Genomic DNA, 18,668 nt, shown 5'->3' on the forward strand with positions numbered 1-18,668 from the left:
AAACTTTCCTAACTCTTGACCTAAAATACTTTAGGAGCTCTCATTTTAAAAATTTTAGAAAGATGGGATGGGAAGTTTTGTTTGTTTGTTTTTTAATTGCATGTGTGATGACAAATTTTAATTTGTTAAAGTAAATTTGATTTTTCAAAAATACCAGCAGTCATTTGATTTGAATAGTAAACTTGGAGCCAGCTGGTGGCCTGATGGTTAAGGTGGCTGGATCACACATGGCAACTGCACAGTTGGATCCTGGATCTGGTGGCTTGAGAAACACACCAGGTGCATGTGTGTCCAAAATCCTGAGTGGAGAGGTAGAAGAAAGAGAATTGTGGTGTGGCCACTCCTCTGGGAGGTGCTTTCTCACTTTCTCTCTCTCTAGAGCACACATGCCCTATACCAAAATTAGAAGAAAAAAGGAATGGTAGATTTGTTGGATGATTACATGTTCTCATCACATTTTACCTAAAATAAAATGTGGATGTATTTAAAATAACTACATTGATTTTATTGGGTTGTTGGGAGAATCATGATTATTTTTATATGCTTTTCTATACAAAAATGCAGCATGACTTTCTCGACGACACAGTATTAGGGTATTTGCAATAAGGCTCTGAAGCACCAAAGTGGGATTCCTACAAATGTCTGAGCAATGGTAGCACCACTGAAATGAATACATGTATTGCCTACTCTGTCTTTTTTAAAAAAATTATCCTGAATAAAAATGTCTCTGTGACTTCAAAACAATTAGACAAATAAGCTGTGCATTGTTTAAAGTCATGAAGTACAAAAGAAGTTGTTTGATGGAGCATTTTATTTTACAACTAGGTTATATTTGTGTTAAACACCTAATCCTAAATTTAGCTGCACCATTGAGCAACTTGTAATACACAGTGAGAACAGACTGTTCTGTGAAGTCACATTTTAAGCACTTAGGCAATGTAAATACTTTAGCCAGCCTTGAGCCAGTGAGCAATGTGAAAAATATGAAAAACTGAACCTTAGAGAAACTGCTATCATCTTACCAGCAGTATTACCAAGCTTGCTTTCCCCCAACTTTCTATTCTGCAAATTTACAAATCTGTGGAAAAGTTACAAGAGTAATGTAACTCATGCACTCTCCATCTTAATTCCCCAGTTTTGAACATCTTGCCATATTTTTTTCCTCTCTCTTCTCCCCTTCCTTCCTGTCTTCCCTCATTCCCTCCCTCCCTCATTCCCTCCCTCCCTCCCTCCCTTCCTTCTTTCCTTCCTTCCTTCCTTCCTTCCTTCCTTCCTTCCTTCCTCCCTTCCTTCCTTTCCTTCTTTTTTCTCTTGCTGAATCTTTTGAGAATAAATGCAGACCTCATGACATCTTACCCTTGACATGGTTTAGGACATACTACCCTCCAAATATGGTGTCTTGTTATATGTAATATTTTAACCTGAAGGAATTTGGAAATAGCAGATGGAGGAAGAACTGGCTGACCTTTCCTTGAAGCAGGTCATAAAACCTTCATATTAGTGGTGCCCTCCCTATATTCAGAGGAAAAATGGAGAGACACAGAAAAGAATGTGAACAAGCAGGTCTTGCCAAGTTTTCTCTAGTTTACTACTCTTAACTATATACCTCTTTTGTCCTGCCATATTTTTCCATGACTTTCCACTTGTTATTAAACATACTATTAAAACATGCACGTGTAACAATTTCTTTTATCTCTTCATTATGGAAAGCTTCTATGTCACAAAAATCTTGTATTAACATATCATCAGCATCACTTACCACGGTTGATGTGGGCCTTGATGACTTGACTTACATGTTTGCCAAGTTTCTGACATTTTATTATTTTCAAAATATGTTTTGTATTTTTTTGTTTTTACATATTTCCAAAATAATGTTTCTAAAACATAGTAGCTTAAATACCCCCAACTTCATTCCTTTCTCCACCAAAGTGTTCTTCAGTAGAAATACTAAGACAATTTCTGTAAGTTAGTCATTAATGCTCTTCAACTTCCTTTTCCTTTAGCAAATCATTACAAGTACCAGGACTGTGTCAATCATTCTGTACTGTTAACAGAAGTACAGTGATCACAGCACAGTCTGTGCCCTCAAGAGACTTATTATCTACAGATTGGCCAGAGAAATAAAGAGCACATAATATAGGACCAGCCTGTGCCCTGGTGGCTAAGGAGCTGGATCCCACATGGCAGTGGATGTGAGATGCAGTTCAAATCCTGGCCTCAGCCACTTGATAAATGTGCCTGAAATCCTAAAAGGAGGGAGAAGTGGAGGAGCAGAAGTGAGGCACGACTGCTGTCCTGAGGAGGGGCTTCCTCCATTTCCTTCTCCCTCAGGTGAGCACACACACCCTCTCACGAATATTTTGGAAAGGAAAAAATAAAGAGTACACAATGTAATGTGATGTATGCTATTATAGAAGAAGGCTCAGGATGGTGCAGAAGGAGGTAACATCTCATCAGTGTGTCAGGGAAGGCTTCCTGGAGAAAAGTGCTTCTAAGAGAGATCTGAATGAGAAGAAATTAGCCAGACAAAGCTGGAAGATTTCCAGGCAGAGAAAGTGGCTTCTACAAAGACCAATAAGTGAGGCTGTCCCTGTGAGCGAATGGTTAAGGGAGCAGGATCCAATATGGCTGATTGCACAATTTGAAGCCCATACCCAGTGGTTTGAAAAGCATGCATGTGTGTACATGCCCAAATTCCCACAGGTTAGAGAAATGGAGGAGAAGGGATTACAGCATGACCACACTCCTTTGGTGGAGTGCTTTCTCCCCTTCCATCCCTTTCTCTGGCAAGTGTGCATGCCCTCTGGCAAAAAAAAAAAAAATTTTTTTTGGAGAGGTTTTTGCTATAGAGCATGTGCACTTGCCAGAAAGACAGGGAGAGACAGAGAGACAGAAAGCAAGAAATCCCCCCACAGGGGGCATGTTCACACCGCAATCCGTTCTCCTCTCTGGATCTTGGGCACACATGCACATGTGCCCTAACGTGAGTTTAAGCCACAGGGGCCGGGACTCGAACTAGAGTCAACTACATGGGAGTCTCAGTGACATAGCCATTACGTCAACTGCTGGTCCCCCTCTGGCAAAATTTTTAAAAAGAAAAAACATAAACAAACTGAAAGACCAGGATGTGAGAAAAACCATTGTATGTATTGGATATTCAGGTATTTATGAGGATTAAAGGCCAAGGCAAGTTAATCAGAGTTGACTGGGAAACTGAGAGTCCAGAGCACAAAAGCTTTACAGTCCATATTAAAAAGTTTAGACCAATGGTTTTCTGTGGCGGATTGCTGGAATGAGGTGGTAGGCAATACTATCTCCACTATTCCAGGGAATTTGTAGAGTTTCTTTGTTTTTATTATAATCATATTTAAGCATTTTAATATTGAACTAAATATTTATTAATTGCTTTTCTTTTATTTCTCTTTTATATTAAAGTTAAGAAGTTATATTAAAATTATTTTAAAGTTGTGTCTATAAATAGGTTATATTTTTAAATAAATTTTAAGAATTATTTATTTAGTTTTATTTATCAATTCATTTATTTTTTAATTTGACTAGAATGAGACACAGAGAGAGACATAAAGTGAGAAAGCAAACCACCAGGTCCAGGACTCAAACCATGGTCGGCCATTTGAGAGTGTCCAGTGCCTGAACCACCATGCCACCTGCTTGTCCCCAGATAGGTTATATTCTTTATAAATTTACCTTTTTGATAGTAAGTGGGGGTGGGGATGATGAAAATGATTTATTAGGGTGTCGGAAAAGTCATGACACATTTTTGCACAGGAAAAATGGGACCAGCAGATGGCATAATGGTTATGTCACTAGATTCCCACATAGTTGACCACAATTCAAGTCCCAGACCTGGTGGCTTAAAACTCACTCTGGCTGCATGTGCAAGCATGTCCAAAATCCTGAGAGGAAATTGGAGAAGGGATTGTAGTGTGTCCATTCCTTTTGGGGGATGATTTCTCACTTTCTGTTTCTCTGTCTCTGTCTCTCTGGTGAGTGTGCACACCCTATAGCAAAAAAAAAAAAAAAACTAAACTAAACAAAAAAGACAAAAGAAAAACCTACAAAAAACCTCTCTCTAAAGAAAAAAGAAAGAAAGAAAAACATAGAAAAATTATGTCATGACTTTTCTGACAACGCAATACAGAGTTTTTCCATATAGGTTGAAAACCAGTAGTATAGACTATGCTGAAGTCAGTGGGGGAGTTCCTGAAAGGGTTTAAGCAGGGGAATGACACGACCAGATCTGTATTTTTGGTGTGATCACTCTGGCTATAATGTAGGGAACATAATGGAAGGTGCTGTCCTGGGAGTATGGAGATCAGCAAGTAGGATGGCTACTGCAGTAATGTAAGTGAAAAATAAGGTATTGGTAATGGAGTTAGAAAAAAAAAGATTTTTTTTTTTCCTACATGGATTTTCTAAAGAGTTAGCCTTGCTTTTCCCAGAAATCTTTGCTGTCAAGACCCAAAGAAAGGTGAAATGTCAGGCATCCTGAAAGATAAGGGGGAAATATTTGACAGTAGAGATATTCCTCGTATTTTTCAAATCTTAGTAGTATAATTGTTAAGAGCCCAGACCCTGGTTAAAAAGTTTCTCTATATTTTTTTCTTTAATTCTCTTTTTTCCTTTTTCTAATTGTAAGTTAGATACAGATGCTTGCCAGAGAGAGAGAAGAGAGAAAGCGTCCCTCAGTGGGGCCAACTTGCTCCACAGTCTTTTTACCGCCATTCTTCCTTCCTTGCAGGGTTTCGGACACACATACACACATGCCTGGTATGTTTTTCAAACTACTGGAGCCACGATTAAAACTGTGGTCAGTTTTTTTATGCACAACACTTAACTGCTGAGCTAAGGGATCAACCCAAGTTAAGTGATTTGAGTCTTCACTCTGACATTTAAGAGTCCCAAGCTTGAGCAGATGATTAAGTTTTCTATGTCTCAATTTCTTCATCAGCAATATGGAATACTATGTTGTTATTCCATGAACATAAATATTCACTTTGCCTACTTTCTAGGCCCATCATGACTTTTGCTAAAATGATTTTCAGTAGCAAATTGCACGCTTATTTTTTGAGTACCGGCATTGACTTTATTCTTAGTATCTACACAATCACATTTGGTCCTATTTGTAACAAATTTCAAATAATTCTGATATTCAGAAGGCTGGCCATAGTTTGCAGCCTAGAAAAGAGTGAAACACATCAATTGGCACCAGGTTTTAATCCAATGGCAGATGTTTTCTTTTTATAATTTTTTCATCTTCTGGGATCATGAAGTACCTTCCAAGAATAGTAGAATGAGAGAGGAAAACAAAATATTTCCTGTAAAATAGGCTGACTCCTAAACCAGCTAAAATGTTAAAAATAGGATTGAATTTACTTACATTAATATATCCGAAGATTTCAGATAAGAAAGGATTGGTGGGCCTTCAAGGTCCAGATGAACATGAAATCAAAATTCTAAGTCAAGCTGAGTAGTAGAAAGGAAGTCTTAGCCTTATGCCTGCATACTTCTGGTTCTGAGATGGATGGATGTAGGGCAGACAGCTATCAGGTTATTAAGGACTTTACTTTTTTTGTAACATAATCTCAGTTCAGATTGCGGTTGCGGCAGTTATTGTTAATAATCCCGGTTATTCCTTCCTTTCCTTTTCCTTGGGATAGGACCTGTAATTTTTCACTGCGTACAAAGTCACTCAGCAAAAGGCCTGTACTTCTCAGCTTCCTTTGAAGCTACCTACAATACCATGCTCTGGCCTATGGGATGTAAAGTGATGAAGTTACACTTTCAGTAATTGTCCTTATAAGGTAAAGTTGTGCTTTTCTTCTTTCTTCTTCCTGCTAATTAGTAGTGTATGTGATGGCTAGAAATGAAATGGCTGTCTTAAACCATGAGGATGAAGCTATGAGTTGAGGATGGGAGAGCAAAAACACAGGAGTCTGGGTACCTGGTAATGCCGTAGCTGCCACATCAGTCCTGGACTGTTTATTCTGTACTTTTTTTGGGGGGGGAGGGGATTTTTGCTATAGGGCGTTTGCACTTGCCAGAGAGACAGAGAGAGATGGAGAGACAGAAAGTGAGATATCACTAATGAGGAGCCATACCGCAGTTCCTTCTCCTACATTCTCCTCTTGGGATTTTGGGCATGCATGCACTTATGCCTGGTATGAATTTCAAGCCTCTAGGTGGGACTTGAATTGTGGTCACTAAACATTATTTTATTTTATTTTATTTTATTTTATTTTATTTTATTTTATATTTTATTTTATTTTATGAGAGATTGGAATTCCTTCAAATAATATCAAATCTTGATCAAGCTACTGATATTTGGGGATTTCTACCATTCACAGCTGCATGGGATGCTAATACCAAGGCTTCAAATTCTATATTGATTTCCTACTGTGCTACAGCAAGTTAATACAAATTAAGCAGCTTATAAATAACCCAAATTTATTCTCTCTTGTAGTTCTGTAGGTCCAGAGTTCAAAATGAGTCTAACTGGGCTAAAATCCAGGTGTTGGCAATGCTGCTTTCCTTCTGGCGACTTCAGGGGAGAATCTATTTCCTTGCCTTTTCAGCTTCTAGAGGCTGCCTGTCTTCCTTGCTTGTGACTCCTTCCAGGTATCACTCCAACCTATTGCTTCTGTTGTCACGTTTACAGCTGCCTTTGACCTACTTGCCTCCCTCTCATAAGGATGCTTGTGATTACATTGGGTCCTCCTCCATAATCCAGGATAATTGTCCCACCTTGAGCGAGATCTTTAATGTAATTGCATCTGCAAAATCCCTTTTGTCATGTAAAGAAGCATATTAACAGGTTCTGGGTATTACAACATGAACATCTTCTGACCCATTTTAAATATTTGATTATTTATTCTTATTATTGAACAATATTCTGATTCTGATTTGACTTCCCATTTTGGCTGGCAGAGGGAGAAAATGACTGAGCATTCATTCAGAACTTGAGATTTCTCATGGCAAGTTAGTAAAATGTCTTCTGGTTATTAATTGGCCTCTGTTTGCCTTGACTGCAAGGAGAAAGTGTCCTGATTATGTGAGTGAGGGCATTCTGACCCACGCAAGTTTAATTTTTCATGGTAAATGAATCAAGTGGCACATGGATGACTGTCTCATGCATGAGTTGATCTTTCCAGGCCTGGAGAGACATTGGCAGGAGTGAGTTTCTGGGCCAGATTGTGAAACCTGAAAACCAACTATAGAGCCCAGCTTCTGCCTTCCTGGATGATGCCTTGATCATTTCCTTGTAAGGTGTCTCTCCACTGAGTTTTAGATCATTCAGTTAAAAAGATTTAGTCAAAGGCGAATAAAGTAATTCTATCCTTATAGTATACTATTTAATATAGAAGAAAAAGTCTTCAAAAAAGTTATTTTGTGGGTTTTTTTGGAGAGGTTTTCCCGCTATAGGGCGCGTGCGCTCGCCAGACAGAGACATTGAGACAAAAAGCGAGAAATCACACCCCAGGGGGGATGGTCACGCCGCAATCCCTCCTCCTCCATTCTCCTCTCAGGACCTTGGGCACACACACACACACGCCCGGCATGAGTTTTAAGCCATTGGGTCCAGGACACGAACTGCGGTTGACTACGTGGGAATCCAGTGACATAGCCATTACGCTAACTGCTGGTTCCCCAAAAAAGGTTTTTTTTGAGAAGTTTTTGCTATAGGGCACATGAGCTCCCCAGAAAGACAGAGACAGAGAGACAGAAAGCGAGAAATCACCCCCCAGGGGGAATGACCACACTGCAATCCCTTCTCCTCTATTCTCCTCTCGGGATCTTGGGCACACACGAACATGCTCCCAGCGTGAGTTTAAGCCACCAGGTCCAGGACTCGAACCAGAGTCGACTACATGGAAGTCCACAACATAGCCATTATGCCAACTGCTGGTCCCGTTGAAAATATTTTAATGGAAATTAGGATTTTTTTTTCCTTTTTTTCCTTTTGCTGGAGGGCATGTGTGCTCACCAGAGACAGAGATAAAGAGAGAGACAGAGAGAGTGACAGTGAGAAAGCACTCCCCAAGCGGGGTGGTCACAACACAATCCCTTCTCCAGTTCTGCCTCCTCTTGGGATTTTGGGTATACATGGACACATGCCAAGTGTGTTTTTTGGGTCTAGGACTCAAACTACACAGCCGGCCATATGGGATCTAGTTGCCTTAATCACCATGCCACTGTTTGGCCTTGGTTTGTTTTCTTTTTAAAATAATTAATAAAGCATACTGTAACTAATAAGTGAATAAAGCATTGATAAAATTGAAATCAGTGTGATTTTTCAAGCCACTGGATCAGGGACTCAGATTGCAGAATCAGCCATGTGGGATCTGGTGCCTTAACCTCCACACTACCTGCCAATCCTTTAAACAAATTAAATTTAATGTAGCACTTTTTTAAAAAGAGAATTATTTAATTTTATTTGTTCTTATTTTAAAAATTAGCTATAGGGCAACTGTGCTCACAAGAGAGAGTGAGAGAAAGTGAGAAAGCAAGCCTCCAGGTCCAGGACTCGTACTATGGTTGGACATGTGGGAGTCCAGTGCATTAACCACTATACTACCTGCTATCCCCTGATGTAACACTTTTAAGCTAAACAGTTATCAATGATCTTATTAGAAGATGGGAAATATCAACAAATTATAAGCAATCTAAAATTTTCTTCAAGAATATTGAAGTGACTCAGAGATAGCAGGTCCTTTTCACTATGTGCATGAGCAGATTGGGACAAACATTTCCCCAACGTGTAAAAATCTCCAAAACTTTGTTACACAGTGAAATGACTACAATTTAATATTCAGTGTTAACCAACACCTTCCCTTATGTAATAAGGAAATTAAAGCATAAAGTAGGAAAAACAAGCTGCATTTATTGAGACAACTTCGAATCATCACTTCCTGGAAGGTGGGAGGACAGATTTATTCTTATCTCTCAGCCTACCGATTTGTTCTGTGTCCTTGGCCTGGAATGCACTGCTTGTTGGCCTTGTTGGCCTCCAAGATTCACATCAAATATCAGCTTCTCTAGGAAGTCTGCTTTTACTGTAAGGGAAAATAGACCCTTCCCTACTTCTTTGCAACCGCAACAGACTGTATGTTTTTGAACTGTATCTTTTTAAAAAAATTGTAATTGTTTTTTAGGTTTTTGCCATAGGATATGTATGTTAGCTGGAGAGACAGAGAGAGAGAAAGGGGGATCTCTCAGGGTGGACTGGCACACTGCAATCTCTTCTCCTTTATTCTCTTCCTGGGATTTTGCCCATGCATGCACAGGCACCCAATCTGAATTTCAAGCCATTAGGTCCAGGACTCGACTGCCATCAGCCATGTGGGAGTCCAGCACTTTAACCACCATACCACCTGCTGGCCGTGCAAATGCATCTTACTTTGTACCATATGTGACTGTACCATATGCACTGGACTCCCACATGGGCAACTGCAGATTGAGCCCTGGAACTGGCAGCTTGCTTTCTCTCTCCCGCTCTCTCTCTCTCTCATACACACACACTCTGTCCCTCTCTGATCAAATTTAAATAAATAAATAAAGTAATTTAAATAAAAAAATAAGTCTTTGGAAAAAAAAGAAAGCTGAGATGGCTACTGAATTTGAGCTGTGAAATATTGCTTTCAGGGATGAAAAAATGATCTTCTGTGGAGACTTCTCCCTCCAGATTAATTTTTTGGGGAAAGGCACAAACCCGGGCCCATCCTGAGATGGCTACTGAACTTGAGCTATGAGATATCGCTTTCAGGGACTAAAAATGAAGATCTTTTGCTGAGACTTCTCTCTCCAGATTCATTTCTGGTGAGTAGGGCTACCTCTGTATCCTTCTCTCCATCTTTCTGTCTCTCTCTGTCTCTCTGTGTCTTTTAATTTTTAAAGAAAATTTTTTTATGTATCATACTCTCTGGGCTCTCAAGCCCCTCCTTTATCATGCTAATTTGTGCCTTTACCCCTTCCATTTAGGAAAAGCACGAACCCAGGCCCATCCTGAGATGGCTACTAATACAAAATGAGATTTTTCCATTGAGAATACACTGTATATTGGCTCAATCAAGCACATCAACATATGTGTTATTGTCAACAAATCATTTTCCATTTCTTTTTTTTTTCTTTTTTTTTTTTTCTTCTTTCTTCTTCTCTGATTCTTTTCCTTTTTCCTTTAACTTCATTCCTTAGCTGCTCAGCCTCCACGCACTGAGTGTCTAGACAGGTCAAAGTGAATAGTATTCAAACATCTGATTATGATTAGAGTCAGAATATTCTTCAATTCACACCGAACCTGATGCACAAAGAGTGAAAAATGAACTGAAGAGAGATTGTAGATCACCCCCTCCTGCACGCCTCTGAATGCTCAGACTGAACTTCAAAATTTAGGAAGAAATGCATAATCCATCAGATGACCAGAAATCACCACAGGGTCACAAGAAAATGAGAAAGCAAGAAAATACCTCTCCTCCAAGAGAAAAGAATAACTCCTCTTCATTCTCAGACTGCACAATGGAATTCATGGAAATGTCCAATAAAGAATTTAGAATATTCATAGTGACAAAGGTAACAGAGATGGAAGAGAAAAGAGACAATGAATGGTAGAAGAAGCAGGAGAAAGAAGCCAACGAGTTCTAGGAGGTGAGGAAGTTCTTGCAAGATCTGAAAGAGGAAATATATACCATAAAAAATACTCAGATGGAACTGTTAGAGATGATGGCTATAATACAGGAAGTCAAAACCTCCCTTGAAAGTATTAAAAGCAGACTAGATCATACAGAAAATCAAATCTCAGATGTAGAAGATAGAATTGCTGTCACCTGAGAAAGTGACATTGTAAGTCATATCTTGGGGTTACTTTGTAAGTCATATCTGGGGAAAGAACGTTCCCAGGAACAGCTAGTACAAAGGTCCTGAGGTGCCTGACATGTTCAAAGACTAGTAAAGGGTTGGAGAATGCTTCTAAAATGGAACAGAAAAGGGAGAAGGTGGCGAGTGATGAAGGTTGGTAGGGAATGAGCAGTGAGCAGAATGTGTAGGACTTTAAAGGAACTTTCAGAGTTGTATTTTTACTGAAAATATTATTGAAAAATTTTTGACCAGCAGCTTGACATTCTCTGATTCATGCTTTATCAGTAACACTCTGGCTTTTGTGTTGAGAAGGATCTGAATGGTATTGAAAATAGAAACTAGTTGGGGGACCAGCAGTTAGCATAATGGCTATGTTGCTGGACTCCCACGTAGTCGACCGCGGTTCACGTCCCGGACCTGGTGACTTAAACTCACGCCGGGCGCGTGTGCGTGCATGCCCAAGATCCCAAGAGGAGAATGGAGGAGAAGGGATTGCAGCATGGCCATCCCCACTGGGGGTGATTTCTCCCTTTCTGTCTCTCTGTCTCTCTCTGTCTGTCTGGCAAGTGCACACGTCCTATAGCAAAAACCTCTCCAAAAAAAAAAGAAAAGAAAAAAAAATAGAAACTAGTTGGGAGGCTCCTGCAGTAATATAAGTGAGAGACAGTGGTGGTAGTGGAGGTGGTAAGCAGTGGTCAGATTCTGGACATGCATTGAAGGTTAAGCTGACAGATTTGCTGACAGATTTGTGTGAGAGGAGGATTTATGAATAATAATTTCAAGGTTTTGGCTTTTGTGACTGGAGGAGAGTAGAAAAGTAATAAGATTTGGTGAGAGGAGGTCAAGAGTTCAGTTTTGAACTTGTTAAATTTGAGATGTCTGTTAGTCATCCAAGTAGAAATATTGAGATAGTTGGACAGTGTGAATCTGGAGTTCAGGAGAGAAATGCAATCTGGGCACAGCACCTACAAGATAGTTGTTAAAACCATGAGACTAGAAGACATCATCAAATAAGTGAATAAAGATTGAGAAGAAAAGAGGTCTAAGGACTGAATCTTGGAGTTCTCCAATTTTTGGAGGTCAGAGTTGAGTACTCAACAAAGAAGACTGAGAAGGAGCAAGTAAAGAGGTAGGAAGAAGACAGGTGGGTGTGCTTCTGGAAGTTAAGTGGAAAAGGGGTTCAGTGGTTGAGGAAAGTGTGATAGTATTGTGCTAACTAACCAAATAAGATGAAGATTGAGATTTGGACATCACATATAGCAACGGGGAGACTGAGATGACCTTTATAAGAACAACTAAGTTGAAGTAGGTTGAATAAACATCTGACTATATTAGGTTTAGGACAGAATGGGAAAAGAGATATTAAAGATGGTTGATATAGGTAACCCTGAGGAAAGAAAAAAGTTGAGGTAGGTATCTGGAGAAAGAAGTGGGGTCTACTGAAAGTATTTCGTTTTGAAAAATTATTTTATTTATTTATTATTTATATTTCCCCACAAACATTTACTTTACATATCAAAACATTTTTGCTCATACTCTGTAGTTCTTAACAGTTAACTTCAGACTTTTCAAAAAACTGAATTCTGGGAACCAGCAGTTAGCGTAATGGCTATGTCACTGGACTCCCACGTAGTCGACCGCGGTTTGTGTCCTGGACCCGGTGGCTTAAAGCTCACGCCGGGCGCGTGTGCATGCGTGCCCAAGATCCCGAGAGGAGAATGGAGGAGAAGGGATTGCGGCATGACCATCCCCCCTGGGGGGTGATTTCTCGCTTTCTGTCTCTATGTCTCTCTCTGTCTGTCTGGCGAGCGCACGCGCCCTACAGTGAAAATCTCTCCAAAAAAAAAAAAAGTGTCAAAAAAAAAACTGAATTCTAACTATAACTTTTAAAATATTTGTTATAATGTTGTTTGTTACTCTATAACAACAGAGAGAGTATTGTTTTAAATATTTTTGAGAAAATTTTTACGTGTCAACTACTCAAACTATTGAAAAGCAAACACTCAGCACACAATTCACACATGAACTTTCCCAACTCAGCTCTGCCTACCAAGTATTCTGTGGCTTAGTATCTGCTAGCAAAGATCACTCTCTTTTTCTTCCTTCAAAGTCTTTCTCAAGGTAATCCTCTAGTTGGTTGTGGCGGCTTTTTTGTAATCTCTACTGATTACAATGCTGGCCTGGAAAAGTCCAGGTTATTTTATGGTACAAATTTTTTCATATGGCTTCTCTAATCCTCTCTGCCAGGCAGAACTGTTTATGGTGCCAAGCAATCTTTCTAAGAGCTTCTGTTGGCTTCCTTGAGATCTACCTTAGTTCCATAGTTTTCTGGTCATATGTTCAGATATGGCATTCCAGTCAAAACCCTGACAATAACAAGTATCTCCAATTTCCAATGCAAGGCAACAGGTAATAGTGAACTTATGCAAAAAACCTTTCTGCCACAAAATAAGAATACTCACAAATATTATCCAATTTCAAAGGGGTCAGGAAGGGAGAAAAGTTTATGTTTCAATTTAAAAAAAAAAAAACAAGCAAAAAAACAACTCATTTTAACAAATTACTGAACCTATCAACAGCTCAAAAGAAAGCAAAATCCTTAAATCTGGAAAACAAAGCACAGGAAAATATTCAGTAACATTTTAGTCAAAAGTCATAAAATTCCAAGGCTGGCAAGTGGCATGGTGGTTAAAGGTGCTGGACTCCCACATGGCCAACCACAGTTCGAGTCCTGGACCTGGCAGCTTGCTTTCTCACTTTCTGTCTCTCTGATCAAATTAAATAATAATAGTTATAATAAATGAAGTTAAATAAAATAATCTTTTAAAAAAGGTCATAACATCCTACTTCACCTGGTCAGTATCATGTAATTAATCTCTCTTTTGTTGAGTTTGCAGTGTTACTGTGGTCCATTCTTTCTGCTTAAATCCTAGAAATTAACATTCAACATTATTATTGATATTTCTGGACTTGTTACTAGCATTTTCTTGGTTGCTCTTTGATCTCTTTTTTTAGGGGGGATTGGGGAGATTTTTGCTATAGGTTGCATGCTCTCACCAGAAAGACAGAGGCAGAGAGTGAGAAATCACCCCCCCGGGGGGGATGACCACACCACAATCACTTCTCCTCCATTCTCCTCTTGGGATCTTGGGCACACATGCATACGCGCCCAGTGTGAGTTCAAGCCACTAGGTCCAGGACTTGAACTGTGGTCTACTACACGGGAGTCTAGCAACATAGCCATTACGCCAACTGCTGGTCCTACTCTTTGTTCTCTTATTTCTGTCTGTGGGTCTTCAGTTTTCCTGAAGCACTCCCTTCAGAACTTCTTGAAGAGCTGATTGGTAAATTCTTTTAGGTGCTGTTTATCTGAAAATGTGTTTATCTTTTCTTCCCATATGAAGGATAATCTTGCCGGTTATAGTATTCTTGGTTGAAATTGTTTTTCATTTAACACTTTGAATATATTTTCCCATTCTTTCCTTGCTCACATTGTTTCTGATGAGAGGCCTAATGGGATAACTTTTGTAAGTAACCTGACATTTATCTCTTGCCAATTTAGTATCTTTTCTTTTTTTTTTTTTTTTGAGGGGTTTTTGCTCTAGGGTACGTGTTCTCGCCAGAAAGATAGAGAGAGATAGAGAGACAGAAAGCAAGAAATCACTCCCCAGGGGGGATGGCCATGCCACAATCCCTTCTCCTTCATTCTCTTCTCGGGATCTTGGCATGCACGCATGTGTGCCCAGCATGAGTTTAAGCCAGCAGGTCCAGGACTCAAACTGCGGTCGACTACAGGGGAGTCGAGCGACATAGCCATTACACTAACTGCTGGTCCCTCAATTTTAGTATCTTGTCTTTGTCTCACAAAATCTTTTTCAAAAGTGTAATAAGTAGTATTTATAGATTGATGGAAAAGATCCAGTTGAAAGGGACAGATTGATGCAGGAGATTGGGAAAAGAATTGCTGGAGAGATATCCTTGAGTAGTTGAGAGTAGGTGGTCTCTAGGCCATAGGCAGAGCAGTGACCTTTTTTAGGGGCACAGAGTGTTTATCTACAGACATAGGAAAGAAGCCCAGAATATGGGCTTTGATGCAGGTGATGGGTGTTTGTGGTACTCTTTTCTGATGCACTTTGTCTTCTCAGTGAAATAGGAAGCAAGCCTATCAGGATGATGATGGCTAGTGAGTAGGTATTTGAGGTTTGAGGACAGAGGACAAGGTATGAAATAGCCACCCAGAATAAAAGGAGAACAAAAGAACCAGAGAAACATTGCATGATTGCCAGCAGTAATAAGCACCTATCTGAGAAGTTTGTGACCAACCTAAAGTGGGACTCTCAGTATTGTTTGGTTCTTCTCCAGTAGCATTTAGCTGCACAGGTAAAGACTATAAGGAACATTGTCTCTAACAGCGGTAATTGTTTAATCCAATATCTCAACACGTTGAAGGGAGTAAGGGAACTGAGGGCACATGTAATGTAGTTATCAGTGAGTTTAAGTGGGATAAGAGATTGAGTGAATGCATACATGAATGCATGATTTCCCCACTTGGAATACATTATTTTTCTTTCCCATTAATTGATTCAAACCACTTTACTTTTAATAACTCTAGAACTGAACCACCCAGGAAAATACTTAATGTTAAGCTAGATGTTGCTGTTGGATGAGAACAATGTAAGAGGGGCAAATGTTATATCACAGGTCATGATATAAAGGGATTTTTTACTGTTTAAGTTTTTTCTTGGATTGTTTAGAATTTTTCCATTCAAATATTAGTTCATTCTGGTAAATGCTAGAGAGTAATTATAGAAGTTTTCACAAATATTTGGCTTTCTTTTACTTTTTCTTTTTGGCCATCTTCAATATCTTTCAATATCTTTATTGGTGTTTGGGTAGATCCTAATTAAGAGTGTATAGTTCTTATCGGGAGCATAACGGTGAACTGACTAATTCCTTCTGGGCTGCTGTTTGGCTTTGGTTTCATATTCTTCAGTTGGAAAGAGGGGCAGACATTACCACCTGTCCCTGACCAGGGGGACAATATTTACAATACAGACTCTCATTTAACTAATCCAAGTTGGAGAGCAGAGAAAACTAAGACACCAGGTGCAAACCCAGCCTTTCTTAGGAACCTATCCACATCACCACACCATCATTTCCACTCCCTAGAACTTAAATATAGCACAAAATATATGCTATTTACCTCACTCTACATAACCATCAGTCCATGCATAGCATGGCCACTCCCTGACCAAAGCATTCTATGTGGTCAGAGACCTTGGTGAATATGGGGTGTGTGTTCTGTGTACTATTTTAAAACTGGTGTCCTATAAATAGTTGTGTACAAATAGGAAATGCATGCTTGTTGAGCGCAGGCCTGTCACGCCCCAAAACTCTTAGCCTAGGAGCATAGCATGGTATGTCTTGTACTATTACATGGAAATCTTGACCAAGGGCGAATCAAAGAGAATCCAATGTACAGACTCTACCCAGACCAGTGGTTCACAACAGAACATTTTCTGCATGTGGTTTGGTTATCACGGTGATTGAGGGTGTGCTAACAGACATTTTGTGGCTGGGGGCCAGGACTGACAGATGTGTGGAACAGTTCCATAGAACAGAAAAACTCTCATGTCTGACTTTCAAGTGCCCTGGAGGGCACTGATGTGGGTGAAAAAAAAAAAAAAAAGAAAGAAAGAAAGAAAGAAAGGAAGGAAGAAAGAAAAGACACAAACAAACAAACAAACAAAAAACCCACTATTTATAATTATTGGGCTGTCAGAAAAGTCAAGAGTATTTTTTTTTCTATGCAAAAATGTGTCATAACTTTTCTGATGACCCAATATTTCAACATAAAGCCTAACTCTAATTTTCTTTCTCCCTTATATTACACATAGGGCATTAAGTTCATTTAAATATTTTTCCTGTGTGTAAATAGATTATAGTAAATATAAATTTTAGGACAGTGAAGGAGATAATATATAATAAAAAGAGAATAGTGGGTTTGATTTGATTAAGAACCACCATTCTAGATTCTTCCATGTATCTAGACATCTTTTCCATGGCAGATTTGCAGATTATCTATAACTTCTTCCAACCTTATCCATAAGAGGAAAGGGAGACATCAATCCCAACAGTCCATATTTAAATCCTAAAGTGTGAAGAGCCTCAATTTGGGGCTAGCTTCCTCTTTATCCCAAATTAGGAGGAAACTTAAAATAGGAATCACAAAAATTTTTTATGGAAAAGGGAATCATAGTAAAAATCGATGTGAGGATGAGAACTAGAAAGCTCCACCTGAGGAGAAGAGAAAGGGTAATTTTTCAAACTAATTTTCCCGTGCTGGGAAATTAGTTTGAAAGTCTATCAAGGACGGAGATTTTCTTTCAGACTGCCACCTCCCAACTCTTCCCCACAGATGTGCACACAGAACCCATTCCTGTCTCTAGAAATGTAAACCATATGTCACAATTACTCTATACACTCCACAAACAGACTCCCTTTGTTTTCAGGATATGTGTTAGATGGTAAAAGATTTATACTAGAATATGTCATCCACTAAACTCTGGACAGTCCACCAAATGGAAGTGCCAAGTGAAAGGTTTGGAAAGATCTTCAAAAGAAATTTCAGAGAGGCAATGTTCATTAATCAGGACCCTACAATTACAAGGGTCTGAGGTCTTTTCCCATTATTGGAATGAAGCAGCTGCAATCACAGGAGAAAGAAGTGGTGCATGACACCACCATGTTATATGCTAAAACTACAGTGGAGAACAGCTAAAGCTTGTTATCGTTGTCTTGTTTGTTTTGTTTGCCACAAGGTGCTTGTGCTTGCCAGAGAGAGAGAGAGGGAGGGAAAGGAAGAAAGCACTCCCAAGTGGGGCATAGTCACACCATAATCACTTCTCATTTTTCCATGCTGTTGGAATTTTTGGCCACACAAGTGTATGTGCCCAACATGCTTTTCATGCTACCAGGGCTGGAATGGGAACCATGGTTGGCCATGTGGGATTCTGCTCCCTTAACCTCTAGGCTATGGAAGCAGATCCTCTTTGTTTTTGTTTATAAGGAGGAAACATGGGGCCAGCAGGTGACATGGTGGTTAAGGTGCTGGACTCCCATGTGGCTGACCACAGTTTGAGTCCTGGACCTGACAGCTTTCTCTCTCATCAGTCAAATTTTTAAAAAATAATAAATAAAATTAAACAAAATAATTCTTGAAAAAAAAAGAAGAAGGAAACAGACTTAATTAAAAGGGAGATCTTAGGGGACCAAACAGAAATCTTGATGTTCAAAACTCACAAAATTGTGGCATAGTTTCTGCTGTTATAATATACTGTACAACCTCAAGTAAGAGGGTCGGCTGAGAAATAATGTTTCTCTCCAGGTGGACCTGTGTTTCTCCTGGATCTACACAGAACCTCTTTCAATGGAGTTATAGCCTGCACAAAATATTTGCTGAATTAGGTTGAGTTGTGAGGATAAAGACACGATGGGAGGAAGCAGTGTGGTTAAGAGCATGGCCACCTTCCTGGGTGTACAATCTGTGCCATTGCACTGGACACTGTGTTAGAAGGACCTTACACCCATTGCCTTAACATATTGCTATTGCCATCTTGTAATTATTAATAATTTTTGAGCAAGAGGTTCCATATTTTCATTTTGCACTGGCTTCTTCAAGTTAAGTAGCCAGTCTTGGATAAGAAAATGAACATTTGAGTCTGCGAGACCTGGGTTCAAATCCAAGCTGTATGATCTTGGCCAACTTATTTAACCTTTCTTTGTCTGCAAGATAGGAA

The sequence above is a fragment of the Tupaia chinensis genome, unplaced genomic scaffold (assembly GCF_000334495.1).
Source record: "Tupaia chinensis unplaced genomic scaffold, TupChi_1.0 Scaffold000622_1, whole genome shotgun sequence".
Taxonomy (NCBI): domain Eukaryota; kingdom Metazoa; phylum Chordata; class Mammalia; order Scandentia; family Tupaiidae; genus Tupaia; species Tupaia belangeri.